The sequence below is a fragment of the Carcharodon carcharias genome, chromosome 21 (assembly GCF_017639515.1).
Source record: "Carcharodon carcharias isolate sCarCar2 chromosome 21, sCarCar2.pri, whole genome shotgun sequence".
NCBI classification, from domain to species: Eukaryota; Metazoa; Chordata; class Chondrichthyes; order Lamniformes; family Lamnidae; genus Carcharodon; species Carcharodon carcharias.
The window spans coordinates 1,861,507-1,883,913 of NC_054487.1; the positions used below are offsets into that span (position 1 = coordinate 1,861,507).

General features: G+C 44.4%; 1 long non-coding RNA gene across 1 annotated transcript; it reads left to right on the forward strand.

Annotated features, from left to right (window-relative positions):
* The first annotated feature begins 4 nt into the window (after nt 1–4).
* On the forward strand, nt 5–21,981 carry LOC121292958. The gene is made up of 5 exons (XR_005946390.1): nt 5–80; nt 4,206–4,441; nt 10,784–12,176; nt 15,311–15,428; nt 21,085–21,981. It is a non-coding gene; the product is annotated as an uncharacterized LOC121292958 (long non-coding RNA).
* Nucleotides 21,982–22,407: the final 426 nt, after the last annotated feature.

The following is a 22,407-nucleotide window of genomic DNA, read 5'->3' on the forward strand; positions in this document are numbered from 1 at the left end:
ATTGGGTTTTGCTGTTAATCACATCCAGGACTGAACCATGTTCATTGACGTCTCTTTCTGCTGATGTCAGTAAACTCCAGGTCAGTTAGAGGAGTTTATTTTCTGGATAAAAGTCAAATAAATCAGCTTTGTGTGAAAGACTGTGTGTCAAGTCTTTTTCATGTCTCTAACACAAGTTAGTTCCTTTTGAAGGGCTCTCCCTCTCCCCCATCTCCTCCATCCTCACCTCCAACAACAAGTGTGAGGAGCTCATGGAACTTCTTTGTCACTAAGACTGAGACAATTTGATCAGCTGCTTCCCTCCCTTCCACTAGCCCACCTGGGCAATCTGTCCCTATAGTTGCCCCTTGTCTGAGCCCTGAACTGACATCTTTCTCTAGTTTCTCTCCCATTTTCCCTCACATCCTCTCTGCTCAGCTTGTCCAAAGAAAAAAATACTGATCGCTCACCTTCGCCATGTCAGCCAATATTGTTAACGATTCTCTCTCTGTTCTGATACTGTCCCTTTTCACATTGAGGACACACTCCATCGTGTTGTGTGGCACTACCACCATGCTAAATGGGATAGATTTCCAACAGATGTAGCAACTCAAGACTGGGCAACGATGAGGTGCTGTGGGCCATCAGCTGCAGCAGAATTGTACCCATCTGCAATCTGTAACCTCATCACTCGGCATTCCTCCACTCTGCCATTGCCACCCAGCCAGGAGATCAACCCTGGTTCAACGAAGAGTGCAGGAGGGCATGCCAGGAGCAGCACCAGACACGTCTAAAAATGAGATGTCAACCTGGTGAAACTGCAACACACGATCCCTGCAAGTGTCAAACAAGTTACTAGTTTCTTGCAAACTGTGTGCACAAGAGCAGGGAGGATAAGCAAACTGACCATGGCACCGTGATACAGGGAGCCATTCAATTGGGGAATGTGAAATAGGAAGTTAGTAGTGGTAGGGGACAGTATAATAAGGGGGGTAGATCCTGTTCACTGCAGCCATGAGCAGGAGTGCCGAAGGTTGTGTTGCCTGCCCAGTGCCAGGGTTAAGGACATCTCCACAGGGTTGGAGAGGAACTTGGAGTGGGAGGGGAGGGATCCAGTTGTCGTCATCTACGTTGGTACCAACAACATTGATAGGACTAGAAAGGAGGTCCTGCTGAAAGAATTTGAACAGTTAGGAGCTAAATTAAAAAGCAGAACCTCCAAGGTAATAATTTCGGTAATACTACCTGAGCCACAGGCAAACTCATAGAGTAAATAAAGGCAAGGGGTTTAATGAATGGCTCAAAGATTGGTGTGGGAGGAATGGGTTTCAGTTCATGGCATCAGAACTGGGGTAGAAGGGAGCTCTTCTGGTGGGCAGACTCACTTGAACCATGCTGGGACCAGTGTCCTGGTGAATTTAATAACTAGGGCTGTAGAGAGGGCTTTAAATTAGATGGTGGGCGGTGGGGTGGTGCAGAGTTTTCTGGAGAGGGCATGCATAGGCTAACAAAGCAAAAGGATATGGCAGCATTGCAGGGCAGCTTTTTAGGTATTGATACCAGAGTCTGACAGGAAGGGACAGTGTAAAAACAGAATAAAACAGCAGCAAGTATAGTCATGGGGGGAAAATGGTAAAAATGCAAAATTAATGGCTCTTAAATGCACATAATATTCGGAACAAAATAAATGAATTAACGGCACAAATAGAGGTTAATGGGTATGATCTTATAAGCATTATGGAGATGTGGTTACAAAGAGATAAAAGCTGGGAACTAAATATTCATGGGTATGTGACTTTTCGAAAGGACAGGCAGGAAGGAAAGGATGGTGTGTTAGCTTAATCAGTATGAGGTGGAATAAGTACAATAGCAAGTAAAGATCTTGGATTGGAAGATGTAGACTCCATTAGGATGGAGGTGATAAATAACAAGGGGAAGAAGACACTGGTGGGAATAGTTTATAAGCCCCCTAACAGTAGCTACACTGTAGGACAGAGAATAAATCAGGAGATAATGAGGGCAAAAAAAGAGGCAGTATATTAATCATGGGTGACTTTAATCTTCATGTAGATTGGGACAATCAAATTGGCAGAGGTAGCTACGAGCAAGAATTTATAGCATGAAATCGGGGCAGTTTTCTAGAATGATACGTTGGATCCAACCTGTAGTCTGGCTATTTTGGATCTGGTAATGTGTAATGAGGCAGGCTTAATAAATGATCTCAGAGTAAAAGATCCCCTAGGAAACAGTGACCATAACATGGTAGAATTTGGCATTCAGTTTGAGAGTGAGAAACTTGGGTTGGAAACAACTATGCTAAACTTAAATACAAAGGAATGAGGGCAGAGTTGGCTGGAGTGGACTGGGAAAGGAGCTTAGCAGAAAAGACAGTTCATGAACAACGGCAGGCGTTTAAGAAATAGTTCATGACTCTCAGCTAAGATATATCCCAGTGAGAAAGAAGGATTGTAGGAAGGGGCTAAACCAACCATGGTTAACCAAGGAAGTTAAGGGTAATACCAAACTGAAAACAAATTACAATGTGGCAAAGATTAGTGGTAATCCAGAGGAATGAGAAATTTTTAATCTGTGGAATTCTTTACCACAGAGGGCTGCAGAAGCTGGTTATGAAAAAAGGGTTTGGCTCTATGCACTAACTCATAATCATCAGCTATCTCTACTGCTTGCCTTACAGTTTGAACCCTTTGTTCCTTCACATGGGTTCCTGCTACCAAAGGGATTGAATCATTAAATTCTTCCAAAAGAATCACATCTGGAAGAGCTGCATATGTTGTCTCTATTTTTAATGCCTGTATCCACTGGTCAAAATTACTTTGTTTTACTCTCTCGAACTCAATCAGTTTGCCTGGGCTATTTTCTCATATTACTAAATTTCTGCCTATATGCTTCAGGAACCAACTCAAATGCACTCAAAATAGCCTATTTGACCATATCATAATTCACTGATACTCTTTCAGACATCAAAGCGTATACCTCATGCACTCTACCCACCAACTTAGGCTGTAGTGATAATGTCCAGTACTTCTGTGGCCATTTCATTTGTCTAGCTATCTTCTCAAATGAAATAAGGAATGCTTCAATATCTTTTTCCTCAAACTTTGGGAGAGCTTGTACAAATATAATCATGTCCCCATTGGGTTCTACTCTGGAGATAAGTCCTTCCTCACCTCCTGGCATCTTTTTTTCCAACAATATTATAGATATTAATAGCTTCACGACAACAGTGCCAATTATCCACAGTCACACTCTCCTTCCAGTCTTATGTCCATTGTCCAGCCTTGAAATTGTTCATATTTTCACATTGGATTTCAATTTGAAGAAAGCAGAGCTGTCATAAGCTTATATTCTTCAGTAGATGTAATGTAACCCTTTATTTTGGAAGAATAAAACTGATAGAGAACGATTGACATCTGAAGATTTGGTTCACTGACACGCTAGCAAGGATACCTTGTAAATTAAGTCCGTATCACTCTCTGTAGGCAATTGGTTGGCGTGTTTGCTTGTTCATTGAATGGTTGATGGTTCGTGACCATCTTGGGTTGAAGTGTTTACTGTTTTCTCACCATCAGCATTCGTTGTCACACAGTTCTGGGTTGTCATTGGGGACTTGAGCTGCAAGATAATATCCCCAAAATGGTGCCAGATCTACTGTTACCCTGTGAGTTCCCACACAAGCAGTTTTTTTGAAATTACTTTCTTCTTTCAAATATAATAAGAAATGATTTGGGACTACTATGTACCGATATCTAACCCATTGGAAATCTATGAAATTATTAGATCCAAACAAACACAAATTATCCTCCCTACCTCAGCTTCACAGTGAGTAAGACAGGGAAAAGCAGCAATATTCTGGCCCCGCGCTCTCCAATCACCCGCTGCCAGCAGAAAGCAGTGACTGCAGCTTCAGTCAGTGGGTTACTGCTCATCCCTGGGACACAAGACACTCCAACCCGGACCAAACCTCCCAATACACTGAACACAGGCTCAGGAACACACAGGTAGATTATATCCCCGTCACCAAATCTCCCAGCAGCATTTACAGAATACCCAAGTGACTGAGTCATAAATATAAGTCACACCAACTTTCTCAATATTTTCACTGTAAAATTCCTTCATTTTATTGAAAAGCTGACTTGTGAATCTGAAAATGAGCACCATGGGATTTGTGTTACCAAGTGAATTGTTTTCTATTGTTTGTCCATCAGGTTTGCAATTCGATTTGTGTTGGATATTGAAGCGAATCTGATTTCAAAATGAGGACATTAAATCCAGGAATTAATCCTGAGGAAAATGGATCACACTGTTTGGAAGGATGTGGAGCTGAGAAGCGGAAGCTGTGAATGAAGTTATTGATGATTGAATGGATAGCATTGGGTACTTGTTTAACATCATGGCCGTGTGGTTAAGTAGATGGTTTTAAAATTCATTGGGGTTTCATCAGGTAAGTTCAAGTCTTACCGACTGTGATTTACATTATTGCTGATTTCAACCAGGTATCTGCAGAACTAACTGTTGGGTCAATGGAAGAAAAGACAAACAAAAATCCTTATTTGCTCTGAAGAAAAGTCATATGCACTCGAGATGTTAGCTCCCTTTCTTTCTCCACAGGTGCTACAAGACTTGTTGAGTGTTTCCAGTATTTTCTGTTTCTATTTCAAATTTCCAGAATTCACAGTATTTAGTCTTTATCCAAACATTCTTGTGATTTTTGGACTCTCAGGGAATGAAGGGTCCTTGGAATCGGGTGGGAAATTGGTGTTGAGGCTGGAGATCTGCCATGATCTTATTAAGTGACGGAGGAGGCTTGTGGGGCCTTTTATCTACCTTCTTGCAGTGCACCTGCTGAACAATATAAGCTTATGACAGCTCTGCTTTCTTCACATTGAAACCCAGTGTGAAAATATGAACAATTTCAAAGCTGGACAACGTATACAAGACTGGAAGGAGAGTGTGAGTGTGGATAATCGGCACTGAGCACATTCCTGTAATCAGTATCTGGGAGAATCAGGAAGATGAGATCCTGGTATCTCTTTACCCTGTTGCCTGCAAATCCATCGCCTTGTTTCTTACATTCCCACAAACTGACAGTGTCTGCATCAAGCAGCTAATTGACTTGAGAGCTGGAGGTGAGGCGGGGACAGAGGCAGAAAGAGATGCGACACGAAAGTGCTTTGAATTTGATGTGTGTCAGTGGTGAATGTCTGCCTTGTAAGTTCCACGGAATGAGGGGTTTTTTTTGTTTGAAAGCAGCAAGATTTTAAATGACTACAGCACTGAGCATGGGGTGCAAATCCACGACCCTGAAATTCAGCATTTCATGGTCTATCGACTGAGCTAACTGGGAATGCGAGAATAAAACTCCCATATCCCAACACATATGGAGACAAATATTGTTTTCCACCTGGAGCCTCAGCTTGTTTTGAATTTCATAGTGTCGAAGTAATCGACATACAAAAGCCCAAGGTTGCAATGCATTCCTCTCAATCATCAATAAAATCATTCACATCTTCCACTTCTTAGCTGCACCTCCTTCCAAACATTGCAAACTCTTTCCTGCATCGTTCATCCTGATATTTTTTCTCTGCAACATTTTAATGTGAATCTGCACAATTAATGTGAATAAAGTTTGTGATGGTAAAAATGTGTTCACTCCTCGGGGAACTGAATCACATTTACACACACACAGGAACACACACAGACATGTACACCGAGAGTGACAGAGGACAAGGGTTTGTTTCTAAGGAGAGACAAATACCCAGAAAGCAAACATAACATTAAGTTTTATTCCAGTTCCAACCGCAGGTTTTGTGAATATTTTCGGGAATGAACAGAAATAGGAAAACTGCCGAGTGTTTGGATGGGTTTTATTCAATTTAAATTATATTTAATGCTGTAGACACAGAGTTAAAACCAGGAATAATGAGAAGCGGGAAACCCCAATGGATTTAGGCTCCATCACCTAAGCCAATTGGCCACGGCAACTGGTCCTGTCCATAGGTTAATGTCGATGGCATAAAATCATAAATGTCTGCAGCAGAGGAGGATGATATTCGGCCCATCGTGTCCCTGCTGGCCGATGGCAAAGGAATTCAGCTAATTTGATAAGCCCGCCTTTTCTCCACTGCAGTTTATATTTGTATTGTCTCTCCACATTCTTCCTGTTAAAATGAAGCATGACAGGCATCTATTTTGACAGTGAGCTGGCACTTTTTGCATCATTCGCCTTTGTAGTTGCATGTTCAGTGAATGTAATATCTCTCAGTCACATTACATTTCCTCTTCACCATTTCACAAAATAAACATTCAGCAAAGTGAGAAAATCTTTCAGCTGGCAGCGGGTGATTGGAGAGTGCGGGGCCGGAATATTGTTACTTTTCTGCTTTTCCCTGTCTCACTCACTGTGGAGCTGAGGAAGAGAGAATAATTGATGGGTTTGTTTGAATCCAATAACTTCACAGGTTCATTGTCTTTTATTGTGTTTGAAATGAACATTCATAACAAAAACATTGGTGTGGGTTCTCACTGGGTAAGGGTAAAGTTTGCAACGTTTGTGGGATTTTTTTTGCAGCTCAAGTGGCCAATGACAGCCCGGAATTGAGTAACAATGAAGGCAGATGGGGAGAAAACAGTGAAAGGTTCGCCCCTGGATGGTCTCGAACCACCAACCTTTCAATGAACAGCCGAACACACTGACCAATTGCGCCACAGAGACTCACACAAGCTTCACCTGCAAGGTATCCTAAACCAGGGTATCAGCGAGATAAAGCTTCAGATTGCTGCTGCCAGAATGACCATTGGTCTCTTTCAGTTTTATTCTTCCAAAGTAAAGTGTGGAGCATTCATTGTGGATACATGGAAACAATCTGATCCCACCCACTGCAGACACATCCATGTCACCGGGAACCAGCTCTCCTACAACCGATGCCATCTCCCTTCGAGCCTTTCGCTGTCTTGACTGTTACCAAGTATTCTGATTGTCCCAAAGCCGATATTACTTTGAATTCCTGATGTTCAGTAACGAGAATCCTCTCAATGTCTCAGATCAGTTAATTTCATTGATAACATCAGAGTCAATGTTCCAGTGTCTTAAAGAAGGGAAAGGTGCCTTGACTTTCTCTGGTCAGTCGGACAGTTCACCCTTCATTCTCCCCTGATTCCGGTTCCCAAAGAGTTTCTGAAGATTCGCAAAGCTGGGGACTGAGTTTTCTGTTTTGGTTCCCAGTCCATTTTCCCAGCTGTCAACTGACATTATTTTCCAAATATTGAGAAGAGAACAGCAAAGTGGCCTTGGGACCACAATCAGATCAGCCATGATCTTACTGAATGGCAGGAGCAGGGTCAAAGGGCTGAATGGCCTCCTCCTGATCCTCATTCCTCTCTTCCTGCGACACAGCCCGAACCAACTCCTGACTTTAGCAAACTGCCTTCGGAATTAATTACCAGTTAAATTAAATAAAAACCATCCAACCATGTCCATGTTTCTTGTTCATCTGCAAACATTCACTAAATTTGCAGTCTGAAATGGAACAATAATTGGCCAAGTTGGTGACATCCTTGTTTTCTGTGTGTTTGACACTCCTTCGGCTCTGTCACTCTCGGTGTATATGTCTGTGTGTGTCAATGTGCTTCAGTTCCCCGAGGGGCTGAACACATTTTCACCATCATGAACTTTATTCATAATAGCTGTGCAGTTTCATATTAAAATGCAACAGAGAAAAGTATCAAGATGGAAGATGGAAGAGGAGTTTGCAATGTTTGGAAGGAGGTGTAGCTAAGAAGTGGAAGGTGTGAATGATGTTATTGGTGATTGAGAGGAATGTATTGCAACCTTGGGGCTTTTGTCGTTCGATTACCTTCTACAATTTGAAATTCAGAACAAGCTGAGGCTTGAGGTCGAAAACAGCCGTGATCTCCATGGATGTGGTGATGTGGAATACTTCACTCTTCTTACATGCCTGGCGAGTTCAATCGACTCTTAATGTCCAGGTCTGTTGGGTTTGCGACCTATGCTCGGTGAAATTCCCTTTTTAAACTTAACTACTTTCAAGGGTGAACCCCAGCTCTCCATTCCTCCAGCAGTAACACCACTCAAACTGATTATTTCTCCACCCCGCTTTGCTAATATCACAGCCGCTGGTTTCTGAGTGAAAACTGCTCTCGGCTTCACTGGAAGTCAGAGTATTTAATTCTGAACATTTGGTGCTTTCACCACTGCAGCCTAGGTTTAATTCCCGTACAGGGAAAACCTTTCCCTTCCCACTATGTGAACTGACACAATGAACAGGAATTCCTTATTCAATGAAATCAGGTCTGGCAGCGCCTGTGGATTGAGAAACTGAATTAATCTTCCAGCTGGATGATCTTTCATCAAAGCTGGAAAAGTCAGAGATGTAACATGTGGAAAACAAGTCCAGAGGCGGAGGGAGGGGAGTGAAAGGACAAAAGGGAAGGACTGTGATAGGTTACAAGGCTTGAGAGAGAAACCGACTAAACGGATGATGGTGCAAAATGTGGGTGTATATACAGTACCATAAAAGCAGAGCCAAAAACAACATATAGAGACCATTCAGCCAGGTCAGAGGAACATAGGCCATTCAGCCCTTTGACCCTGCTCCACCATTCAATCAGATCAAGGCTGATCTGGTTGTGGTCTCAACTCCACTTTCCTGCTGTCTGTCCATCCCCCACAACGGCCTCATAGCCCCCCTCCCCCTGCCCCCCCCCCCCACCCCACCCCCACATATCCCTTCATTCCCTTGTCTATCAAAAATCTGTCCAAATCAGCCTTGAATAAATTCAATGAGCCAGCCTCCACTTCTTTCTAGGGAAAATTCCTCAGGCTAACGACCCTCTGAAAAAACAAAAAAATAATCTCCTCATCTCTGTCTGAAAAGGGAGACCTCTTACTCTTCTGGAACTAACTCACCGGGTCCCTCTCCCCCACCTTTTCCCTGGACGAGCTGCTGTTTTTGGTCCAATTCCCTTTTGAGTTCCACGACTGAATCTGCCATCCCCACCCTCTCTATCTAACCCAGCCGCCAGATCCATCCCTCCCAAGTCGCCATGTGGAAATGCATGGTGACCCTGCACTGAAGAACAGGTCCCAGACATACTCAGCTACTTGACAACAGAACAACATGAAGTGATTATTGTGGAAAATTGAATAAGACAACATTTTAAATCATCAAGACATTGACACACACTCCATAGAGAAACTGACTTTCAAACTATCAGGATAGAATTAAACACGCTGGTACCGATCAGGAGTAAAATTAAAGTGAAGAGGGAAATAGAATCTGGATTTAGAAAATATCCATAAGGTGGATGCAGGTGAACAGAGAGCTGGAGAATCTTTAAAGTTCGTGCATGAACTTTTATTTGAACCAGGTGTATTTACGACATGTCAATAATTTAGATTGTGAGAGATGATCGCAGGTGGGGAGGATGAATCTCAGTCGATAGTTATCACATTTAGTGGATAAAGTTTTCACATTTATTCTTGATGACAGCTCAAGGGTTTGTGTTGCTGATTCTGATAATTCTAGTAGCATTAGTATGTTATCCACGGTTTTCCATCAAAAAATTAGGAAAACAAGCTCGTAGCTGAGAAATATTGAGGTTAGTCAGAAATCAGTTGCGAGAAGTCAATAAGGATATTCCCTTCTCAAGGTGGGGAGATCTGTAAGAAATCACTGTCACCTTATAAAATCTTCAGAAATGTATTGAATATTATAGGAATGGCTCTCCTCCCGTCCCCCTCCCCCCTCTCCCTCTCTCTCAGGAACAAAGATTACTGGCTTGAAAAACAAAGGACAACACACCCAGTGTTACCTCAGGGATGGGCTCAGGAGTTGGGGGACGGAATTTGTACTGGTGACTGAAGACAATGGTTTTGATTTTCTCAATTCTTAAAAGGAGCAAATTTCTACTCATCCAGTACTAGATGCAGGATTAGCAGTTTGATAATTTAGTAATAGTGGAGGAATGGAGAGGGATGGTGGTGAGGTAGAGCTGGGTGTTGTCAGTGTCCATGTGAAAACTAACACGGTGCTTTTGGATGATGTTACCTAGTGGTAGCATGTAGATGAAAAATAGGAGGGATCAAGGACAGATCCTCTTTTTAGGATGGATGATGACAGTGGATTTAAAGGTGAGAGGGACAGTACCAGTAGAGAGAAAAAAATATGAACAATGTCAACCAACATGGAGAAGTTGAATGGTCAGCAGTTCAGTGGGAATAGGGTCACTGGAGCAGAAGGCAAGTCTCATGGGCAAGGTGAGCACTGAGAGGCTATGAAGGGAAATAGGAAACTGGAGAAAGATCTGAGTTCAGAGCTCGGACATGGGGGATCTTTAGAGACAGTTGACCTGGTGGGCTAGGGGAAGGGAAGCAGCTGATCGGATTGTCTCAATCTTAGTGACAAAGAAGCTCCATGAGCTCCTTACGCTCGCTGTTGGAGGTGAGAATGGAACAGACAGGGGAGAGGGAGAGCATTTCAAAAGGAACTGACTTCTGTAGAGATATGAAAAAGACTCAACACAGTGTTTTACTCAAAGCTGATTTATTTGACTTTAATCCAGAATTTTAACCCCTATAACTGGGCTGGAGTTTATTATCAGCAGAAACAGACCATTGAACATGGTTCAGTCCCAAATGTGTTTAACAGCTAAATCCAATCACTGTAGTTACTTGTCAACTTAGTTAATGTTTTGAATCCATGTGACTTTTCTGAAGACGAGAATATACGGACTTGAAACTTTAACTTTGTTTCTCTGTTCACAGATGCAGCCAGACCAGCTGAATCTTTCCACACTGTTTTTATTTCGGATTTCCAGCATCTGCAGTATTTTTCCTTTATACTTGTGAACTGGTTGGTGTCTTTGCAGCGTGGATGAACGACCAAATGACTTGCCACACTCAGAATATGAGAACAGCCTCTCCCCTGTGTAAATTCACTAGTGTAGAGTGAGGTCAGATGATTTCCTGAATCCAGACCCACAATGAGAGCACCTTAATGGTCATTTGTGAGTGTGAACACATTGATGCGACAACAGTTCTCTGAAACATTTCTAACACTGGCTGCAATCTGGGCATTTAAAAGGCCACATCAGTGTGAACTTGCTGGTGTGTCTGCAGATGGGACAACTGAGTGAATATCTTTCCACACTTGGAGCAGGTGAATGGTCTCTCCCCAGTGTGACTGCACTTGTCGAATATGGTCCCTTGACTGCCTGCACCCAATCCCACAGTAAACCATCTGAATGGTCTCTGGTCAGTGTGGGCACTTTGGTGGGACATCAATTCCCCACAGCTTTGAAAGCACTTCTCACACTCTGGGCATTACAAACGTCTCTCGTCAGTGTGAATGCGCTGGTATCTCAGCGGGTGGAATGATGTCCTGAACCTCTTACCACACTGTGAGCAGATGAACAGCCTCTCCCCAGTGTGAATTCACTGTTTCAGCAGGTCAGTCCAGGATAGAAATTGAGAAGAAGACAAACATTTCTCTTGGTTTGAGTTTGCTGAATGTAAATCCTCCCCTTCTAACCCCCTGTAAAAGGAGTTTCCAAACACTCGGTGTGAACTCAGCTCCGGGAGTTTCTAATCCGGGTGTGGAGTCCTACACCGGGTGTTTGTGAACCCTCCCAGTCCACCCTCAGCTCCATTCCTCTCCTGCACTCGGCCCTTTCTCACCCGCTGGACTGTCACCCGACAGTTTCCATCCAGGTTAAAAGCAAAAAACTGCGGATGCTGGAAATCCAAAACAAAAACAAAAATCCCCAGAAAAACTCAGCATGACTCTCATGCGGACTCGGAACGTTAACTATGCTCCTCTCCGCAGATGCTGCCAGAGTTTTTCCAGGTGTTTTTGTTTTGAGTTTCCATCCAGGTCCCGCACCATCACTGCGCATGCTCCACACACCCGGCTCCGCCCCTTCATTCATTCCGATTGGCTGGAGGACCAGTCGGTCCCGCACCATCAGTCACCCCCGCCCCCTCTTCCTATTGGCCCAGAGCTGCTGTCAGTCATTATGAGTTGGAGCATGCGCGGTCCGTGGAGGCAGACGGGGAGACAGCTCGAGCGAACGGATTTAAAATGAGGATTTTAGAAAGAACGAGTGCGGACCCAGAGCCGAAAACAAACCCATGAACAGAGAGAAGGCTGGTGGGTGAGGTAGGAAGCTTTGTAAACTCACAGTGTCGGCCCCAAACCCTCAGTAAGGAGCCATCGGTCTCACGTTTTCTCGCTGCTGCGGGAGAAAGGCCCGAATTAACGACTGCCATCTTTATAGGGTCAATGAAGTGATAGCGCATGCGCGACCGCCATCTTTATAGCGACAAGTGCAGCAATGCGCATGCGCCCAACATCCCAAGAAAGGGGCAATGTGCTACAGGGCGTATGTGCATATTGCACAAGGTGACAACTCGGCCTGAGGGAGACATTCATAAAATGTGCGTTCACCGGGACTTTTAGATCAGCAACAATAGAATTGTAAACCCATAGTCACTCAGTAGTACAGAATTTAAGCATTGCTTAAAAAAGAGACATGCTGTTGAAGGTTTTCATGTTGCACTCATCCGACAGATGCAAGAAAGCCAAATGTCAAAATGAAGAACAATTTATGCTGCACGAGGAAAGGGTGATGACTGGTTTGGCCAGTCAGCTCTGATTGGTTAAGGCGTTGCCATGGAGAATACATCAGGGAGCTATCATTCCCCTGTGCTTTTGTTTAATTCAACCAAAGGCCCCAAGCCTGGACATGTTCCTTCTGTCTGCAGAATGTATGAATATATGTAACTTCTAGCAAGGGTAAGTGAGACACATTACGAGGCCGACTGGCTGAAATTTGGTGTTCTTGCGTCTTTCCTGATGTGTACAAGATAAAAAGTTTTGATAGAATGTCTTTTTTTAATCAATGCTCAATTGTCTTAAAGGGGGAAAATGTGGTAGACAGATGGAGAGATGTAGGGAGAGATTTTCAGAGTTTGGGGTCGAGGGAACTGAAGGCACAGACACTAATGGTGGAGCGATTAAAATAGGGAATATACAAGACCAGAATTAGAGCAGTGCACATATCTCAGAGGGTTGTGGGGCTGGAGGAGATTACAGAGATAGGGAGGGGTGAGGCCATGGAGGGATTTGAAAACAAGGATGAGAATTTAAAAGTCAAGTTGTTACTTCACCAGGAGCCAAGGCAGGTCAGGAAGCAGAGGGTGTAAGGGCAATGGGCCTCACTGCCAGTGAAGACACCAACAGCAATGGTGCCAAGTTTACGGAGCATTGAATGTGGGAGACCAGCCAGGAGTGTGTTGGAATAATCAAGTCTGGAGGTAACAACGGCAGTGATGAGGGTTTCAGCAGCAGATTCACTGAGACAGGGTGAGGTCGGGTGATGTTACGGAGGTGGAAACAGGCGATCTTAGTGATGGCACAGATATGAGGTCAGAAACTCATCTCGAGATCAAATGTGACACCGAGGCTGTGAACAGAGTGGTTTAATCTCAGACTGTTCTCAGGGAGAGGGATGGAGTTGGTATCTGGGAAATGGAGATTAGAGCAGGGACCGAAAACAGTGTCTTCAGCCTTCTCAGTGTTTAATTGGAGTTAATTAGTCATCAGGAAGAGAAGCAGGAACCAGAATGGGCCACGAGACTGATCCCAGGTTTAACTTAGTTAGACAGGGAGAGAAGGAAGGAAACCCTGGGAGGTTTGAAGAAACCATCTTCACGATCACTCATTAAATCTCCACGCTGAGTTTTGAACACAAGGTGAATGTCTGCTATTCTGTATGGTCGGTCAGGGGCTTTCAGATTAATGTTTTGTCATGAGTAATGACTGAAATAAATGATCAAACATAGTGTTATCTTCAGTTGTACTAATTTGTTAAAAAGATACTGAAAGAGTTGTCCAAAACTCTCACTGGATTTCAGCACAGGGAGGAGGGAGAGTGTGTGGGACATGGATTAGACTCTTTGGCGGAACAAGAGAGGAAAAATGTTCCATAGGATCTAGAATTGTTTGTTCTGAGTTTCTATCCTGTCCTGACAGTGATGGCTTTTGTAAATCATTTTACAGAGAATTAGAAGGGGAGGATTTACAGACAGGAAACTAAAACCAAACATCACATCAAGATCTGACAGAGTCACTTGATTCTTGAGGAGCTGAATATCATTGGCCTTTGAATGTGGAGGGAGAAATGTTTGTCTATTCTGTCTGTGGGAAAGGATTTCAAGCATCAGTGTGACTGGAAAAGCACCGAGACACACACAGACCCAAGTGAGAGTGTTCCAGTGAACTGACTGTGGCAAGAGCTTTAGCCTGAAAGAACAAATCACAGCATTCACAGTGGGGAGAAACTGTACATGTTCTCTGTGTGGATGAGGCTTCAGCTGGTCATCCAACCTGGAGAGACACAGGCACACATGCATCATGGAGAAACCGTGGAAACGTGAGGACTGTGGGAAAGAATTCAATTACCCATCCCAACTGGAAATTCATCGACGCAGTCACACTGGGGAGAGGCCATTCACCTGTCCTGTATGTGGGAAAGGATTCACTGGGTCCTCTGAGCTGCTGAAGCAGCAGCAAATTCACACTGAGGAGAGGCCATTCAGCTGTACTTCCTGTGGAAAGAGGTTCAGGTATTGCTTCCACCTCAAAGTACACCAGCGAGTTCATACTGTGGAAAGGCCATTTACTTGCACTGAGTGTGGGAAGGGATTCACTCAGTCAGCCTACCTGTTGAGACATCAGCGGGTTCACACTGGGGAGAGGCCGTTCACTTGCCCTGAACGTGGGAAAAGATTCACTGGGTCTTCTGATCTCCTGAAGCACCAGCTAATTCACACCGGAGAGAGGCCATTCACCTGCTCCGAGGGTGGGAAGAAATTCACTCAGTCATCCTACCTACAGGCACATCAGCGAGTTCACAAGTGACTGCAGGGGTTGGATTCTGCTGTGATTGCTGCTGTTAATCACATCCAGGACTGAATCATATTCATTCTGACAATATTAGGCTTGTTTCTGCTGACGTTTACAATCCCTGTAACTGGGCTGGAGTTTAATATTCTGGATCTATAGCTGATTGTGTTCTAGGGGCTGCAGTGTCCCTTTAAGAACCGCTGTCTCTGATCTTTCCCCATAATTCAGGAACTCTCATCAGAAATTACTTTACAACAAAATCCTTCAATTCATTTTAATGAGCGGTTCCACTGATTAACATCTCCAATTAGAAAGTGCTGATTAATCCTTGCTGACAATTCTTACTGACTTGTACATTACTCAGTGACATCTCCATTATCCATCAGAAAGAAGGGGAATGGGAATTGGTGGAGAATCGAGAGTTCCCGAATGTTACCCCTCCCGCCTGGTACAGAAATTCCCTCGGCACGGGAATGGAGACAAGTTCAATCCAAGTAATGGACTGTAAGTAATCACTGTCTAATAACCTCATAAAAGCCTTCAGAACTTTATGGAATATTACAGAATCAGGTCACTCTCTCTCTTACGAAGAAAGCTTCCATAGCAGCTTGCTGGCTGACAAACATAGGGCAGGCCTGTTATCTCTGCCAAGGACATGTCTGTAGCACAGGCCCTGAAACAAGACATTTCTAACCCTGATACGATTGGAATTCATGGCCCATCCATAAACCAACTGCCTGTGTAAAGGTTAAAACAGGCTCTCGAGAGCACAGTGATTTTGACATGATCCACACTGGCTTCAGCCCAATACCCATACTCTGGCTCACACCAGTTAACCATTCAGAGGAGACTGTCACCACCAGCTACAGAGACCAGCAACACTCTGTATCATCCGTCCGTTTGTCCTCCGGTACCGGTAAACCGTTCTCACCTGTCACAGGTCGTGTGTTCTCCTGTCTATTTAGCTTACACATCAGATTTAAACTGTTGCTTCTCAATAAATCACTTTAAAATCACTTCTGAACTCGATCCCTTTTCGGGTCATCTGTGACTCATGGAGGTAAATCTTACAAGTGGTGTTAGGAATGGGATCACAGTGATCGAGATCATAAGTTTGAGAAGCAACAGTCTTAGGAACTTCTTCATTCATGTTTAACTAAGCGAAGCCAGGAGTGTACAATGGCATTGACACATTATAGTGACTGATAGATAGTCTGATAGAGAAAACAGGTGGGCCGGGGGTGAGAAATATCCTGGGGATTGGAGAAGAGTGTGACGGGATTACTAGTATATCCTCGACAGGATTTCTAAAGAGGGTCAGAAAGGACACATTAAGTCGAAAAAGGTCCAGAATCAGTTAGAAAATATCCACAAGGTGGATGCAGGTGAACAGAGAGCTGAGAATCTTTAAAGTCCATGTGTGAACTTTTGTTTGAACCAGATGTATTCACCACATGCTAATAACTTAGATTGTGTGAGATGATGGGTAGGTGGGGAGTATGAATCTCAGTCGATCGTTATCACATTTTAGTGGAAAAGTTTTGACGTTTATTCTTGGTGGCAGCTCAAGGGTTTGTGTTGCTGATTCTGATCATTCTAGTAGCTTTAGTGTGTTCTCTATGGTTTGTCATCAAGAAATTAGGAAAACAAGCTCAGAGCTTAGAAATAGTGAGGCTAGTCAGAAATCAGTTGCGAGAAGTTAATAAGGATATTCCCTTCTCAAGCTGGGGAGATCTGTGAGAAATCACTGTCTAATATCCTCATAAAATCTCTTGAAATGTATTAAATATTATAGGAATGGCTCTCCCTTCTCCACCGCCCCTCTCTGTCTCTGCTACATACTCCACTCCCAAGCCACCGACTCCATTGCTCCCCCTGTCAACTGTCTGAGGCTGAACCAGTCTGTTTACAGGAACAGAGGAGCAGGAGTAGGCCATTCAGCCCATCGAATCTGCTTCACCATTCAATAAGTTGAATGTCTTTTCCCCACATTATCCCCATATCCCTGTATGTAATTGGTCAATCTGCAATTCATTTGTTTGTTACCTCTAGAATTAACTCTCCTTACACACTCCCAGCCGGCCTCCCACATTCAGCCTCCCTGTAATCCAGAACTCTGCTTACTTGCAGCAAGTCTTGTTCATCCATCACTCCTGTACTCACCAACTTACAAAGACTCGGGGTTAAGGAGAATCTCAATTTTAAATTTCTCATCCTTGTTTTCAAATCCCTCCATGGTCTCTCCCTCCCTACCTCTGTAACCTCCTCCAGCCTCACAACCCTCTGAGATACCTATGGTTCTCTAACTTCGGCCTCCTCAGCATTCCTGATTTTAACTGCTCCACCTTTGGTGTCACCCCCTTCAGCTGCCAAGGCCACAAGCTCTGGAATTTCCCCCCTAAACATCTCCACCTCTCTTTCCTCCTTTAAGATATCCCTTAAAACCTAATTCTTTTAGTAAACTCTTGCGCACCTGCCCTGATATCTCTTCATGTGGCTCAGTGTGAAATGTTGCTTTCTAACACTCCTGTGAAACACATTGGAATGTTCTATTACACAATAGAACTAATTAATTAACGTTTCAGGGCAGGCAGTGTGTGATGGTCAATCTAAGCTAAGAAGTGAAAGAGAAATGGAATCTAGCACAGGAAAAACAATTCTTGATTATGAAGATATAGTGGGAAGATAAAGCTGGTAAGCCAGCAGCACACGGTCGGGGGTTGGGCAGCGGTGGATACCTCATTTAGACACAGTCGGAGATTTACCAGAATGGTTCAAGGGATGAGGGATTTTAGTTATAAGGTTAGTTTGGAGAAACAGGAGTTGTTCTCCTTGGAGCAAAGTAGATTGATGGGAGATTTGATAGAGGTGTACATGTTTATGGTTGGTTTAAAAAAATAATGTTCACATTATCTGATCGTAAAAGGATTACAGACAGAAGGAAGAGAAATCCTAAACAGAGCTAAACTCCGATTGTTAGAGACGGAAGGAGTTAGAAAATGGCAGAGTGTTATTCAGGGAGGGCAGAGGTGAAACAGAGAAATAGATGGACATGGATTGAGATCTACAGTAAAGGAGTCACACCAGCCGCAGAGCCATGGAACCTCTCACAGATAACAGAGCATAGCAATAAAAGGTCCAAATTGTAGGTGAATGGTCAGAACTGCTCAGCTCTGAAACAACTTCTGTTTTCAATTTTAAATTCTCCTGCCGGAGCCTGCAGCTGGAAAGATATCAGAGGCACTGGAGTCAGAGAAAAATCTCCCAGTTGAGGAAATACCTGGGGAGCGGGGTGATGTCACCGTGTAATTGTCGATGTGTGATGATGTCACCAGTGTAATTGTCAATGTGTAATGATGTCACACATGGACACAGAACATCTGGGTCTGTGCAAACCAGTGATCACTACACATTATGAAGGATTTAAGGGTCCATGAGAGGCTGCAGAGGAGATTTACCAGAATGGTTCAAGGGATGAGGGATTTTAGCTGTAAGGTTAGTTTGGAGAAACAGGAGTTGTTCTCCTTGGAGCAAAGTAGATTGAGGGAGATTTGATACAGATGTACATGCTTATGATTGGTTTAAAAAATGATATTCATATTATCTGATTGTAAAAGGATTACAGAACACAGATTTAAGATTTGGGGCAAGATCTGCAATGGGGATGTGAGGAATAAATTTTACACAGCGAGTGGTAATGTCCAGGAACTCAATGCTTACACTTACAGGCCAACAATCTCCAAGTTCCGATGAATTGAGTGACTCTGTCAGATCTTGGTTTGAGTTTCCTATCTGCAAATCCTTCTCACTTAATATCCTGTAAAAAGCAGATTATATAAAAAATACATCACTGTCAGCCCAGGACAGAAATTGAGAAGAGACAAACATTTCTCCTGGTTTGAGTTTGCTGTGTGTAACTGCTCCCCTTCTAACCCCCTGTAAAAGGAGTTTCCAAAATCCATCCCTGTCAGTTCAGGGAGAAATGCGCAACCTTCTCTCCTCCTGCCTCCTGGACCAAATCACCGCGCATGCACCCTGCTGCATAATCATTTCCCCCGGCCGAGCAGGGAAGAAACCCAGACGTTGCTGGTCTGTTCGCTGCAAACGCGGGACCGTTAGTTTCTTATTAAGGGTCTGCACCTATAATAATTATTATATTATATATATATAATAATTAATTAGTCCAGCCCAGCCAGAAAAGCGCACATCCCGTGAATGAATTTTAAAAATCCCAGTAATGAACCGAGTGAACCTTCTCTGAATTGTCTCCAACTCTAACCCTCCTCATAAATATCCCATAACTATATTATCACTTGGTGCAAATGGTAGCAGATGATCTTTCGAATTCTCCATCCATTTGCTAACAGAATATCCCCCTCCCTTCCCCAAATAAAGATTAACTGCGACAAAAAACAGAAAATACTGGAAAAACCCAGCAGGTCTGGCAGAATCTGTGGAGAGAGAACCACTTTTTCTGTTTTTGTTTCAGATTTCCAGCATCCACAGTATTTTGCTTTTATCTAAAGATTAACTGAGACTGGGTCCCTAATGGCGGCCGGATTACCCACAGCCCCATGCGCCGCAGAAACCGCCCTATCTGCCGCGGGTTGTCCGGGTGGATTGCGCATGCTCGGAGTCTCCTGCTCTCTTTACTTGAGGTTGGTGCCGTTGAGAAGCCGGAAGCGGCGGACGGTGAGAGTGGAGAATGTTCATTGGTTCAGATTCGGCTCTGGGGCCGCACTTGGGATTTGTAAACCCCGCCCTCCCAACACTGACCTCTCACCTGACAGCTCACAATGCCCGGCTGATAGGATGAGGGGGTGGGACTGGAGGACCGAGCCGGAGCGGCTGGTCCTCCAGCCAATCGGAGTGAATGAGGGGTGGGTTTGGGAGTGAAGCATGCGCAGTGTGAGTAATGGTGATGGGGAGACGCTCCTTTGTCAGGTCCTCAATGGGAAAGGGAGTGACCGGCGGGGCGGAGGGAGCGATGGATCCGGCGGGTGGACCGGGGAGGCTCCGGAAACATGTTGTGTAAGTAAAAAACCTGGAAAAGGACTTCCGGTCCCCGGGGGACCTCCCGCCGTTTGCTCCGAGCGAGGCCGCAGCTTCCTCCCAGTGACAGACCCGGACGCAAATCTGGAGCAATTACAATTTCAAGTCAGGAATCTGGAAATAGAGGAAGTGAAGATATCTGGGAGGGTTGTGAGGCTGGAGCAGATTACAGAGATAGGGAGGGGGAGACCATGGAGGGATCTGAAAGGATCAGAAGCTTAAAATTTAGGTCCTTCAGTGAGCACAGGGGTGATGGGTGAACAAGACTTGGTGCGAGTAAGCACACGGGCAGCACAGTTTTGGATGACCTCAAGATTACAGGGAGGGTGAATGTGGGAGGCCGGCCGGGAGTGCGTTAGGATCGTTAAGTCTACAGGTAACAAAGGAATGGATGAGAGTTTCAGCAGCAGATGAGCTGAGACTGGGCTGGAGTCGGGCGATGTTACTGAGGTGGAAATAGGACGGTCTTGGTGATGATGTGGATATGTGGTTGGAAGCTCATCTTGGGGTGAAATTTTTCACCATGTTTGTGAACAGTCTGGTTCAGTCTCAGACAGTTGTCAGGGAAAGGAATGGAGCTGGTGCCTAGGGAGTGGAGTTTGTAGCGGGGACTGAGGACAATGGCTTCAATCTGCCCAATATTTAAATGGACGAAATTTCTTGCTCATTTAGTACTGGATGTCAGACAAGTCAGGACAGTGTGTGACTTGGAGGTGATGGTGTTCACATACACCTGCTACCCTGGTCCTTCTAGGTGGTGGAGATTGAGGGTTTCGGAAGTTCTGTCAAAGTTCTGGTCAAGTTCCAGATATATAAAATCCCTCTGCTTTACCTGGTACCTCTCCCGCCTCTATCTCTCTCTCTCTTTCTTTCTTCCCATAGAAGCCAGGGTTTTGCTTATACCCAGACTGGGTGGCAGGTTCCCTTCCCTGAAGGACATTAGTGAACGAGTTGGGTTTTTATGACAATCCATCAGCTTTACCAGTCTATTTTTCCTCGTGCCGGCCCCAAAAATTATCTGATTCATTCAGCACAATTTCACAACCTGCCTTTGTGTTTTTGTGGGTTCTCTCTCACTCTTTTTTTCTGTTTTAAATCAATTTCACAGGGTGTTAGAAAGCGAGGATTTGCAGTTGGGAAACTCAATCCAAACATCATATCAGGATCTGATGCAGTCGCCCAATTTATCGTAACCTGAATGTCGTTGGATTTTGAACATGGAAGGAAAAAGCACCGTTCACAGTGGGGAGAAATCGTACACGTGTTCTGTGTGTGGACGAGGCTTCAGCCGATCATCTGGCCCAGTCAGAACATAAATGCAGTTACAATGAGGAGAAACCATGGAAATGTGGAGACTGTGGAAAAGGATTCAATTACCCATCTGACCTGGAAACACATCGGCGCAGTCACACTGGGGAGAGACCGTTCACCTGCCCTGAGTGTGGGAAGGGATTCACTACCTCCTCCCACCTGCTGACACACCAGCGAGTTCACACTGGGGAGAGGCCATTCACCTGCCCTGACTGTGGGAAGGGATTCATTGATTCATCCAACCTGCGGAATCACCTGGAAATTCACACTAGCCAGAGGCTGTTCACCTGCTCCAAGTGTGGAAAGAGATTCATTCAGTCATCCCACTTGCTGAAACATCAGCGAACTCACAGTGGGGAGAGACCTTTTAAATGTCCAGATTGCGGAAGTGCTATAAAAGCTCCAGAGACCTGATGTCCCATCAGCGAGTTCACACTGACGAGAGACCTTTTAAATGTCCAGACTGCGGGAAGTGTTTTAAAAGTTCTGGGGAAGTGATGTTCCATCAACGTGTTCACACTGATGAGAGACCATTCAGGTGTTCTCACTGTGGGGCTGGGTTCAGGCTATCATCTAACCTCACTGTACACCAGCGAGTTCACACTGGGGAGAGGCCGTTCACCTGTTCTGAGTGTGGGAAGAGATTCACTCAGTCATTCCACCTGCTGACACATCAGCGAGTTCACACCGGGGAGAGACCATTCACCTGCTTCGAGTGTGGGAAGGGATTCACTCAGTCATCCTACCTGCTGACACATCAGCGAGTTCACACTGGGGAGAGACCGTTCACCTGCTCCAAATGTGGGAAGAGATTCACTCAGTCATCCCACCTGCTGACACACCAGCGAGTTCACAAGTAACTACAGTGGTTGGATTTTGCTGTTAATCACATCCAGGACTGAATCATGTTCACTGGGGTCTGTTTCTGCTGATAAACTCTAGCCCAGTTATCGTGGTTAATATTGTGAATATAAGTCAAATAACTCAGCTCTGTATCAAACGTGCTGTATTGAACATATTAATTAAGAGCAGGAGTAGGCCAATCAATAAGATCATGGCTGATCTGATTGTGGCTTCAACTCCACAAGGAGCCTACCCCCAATAACCTTTACTCCCATAG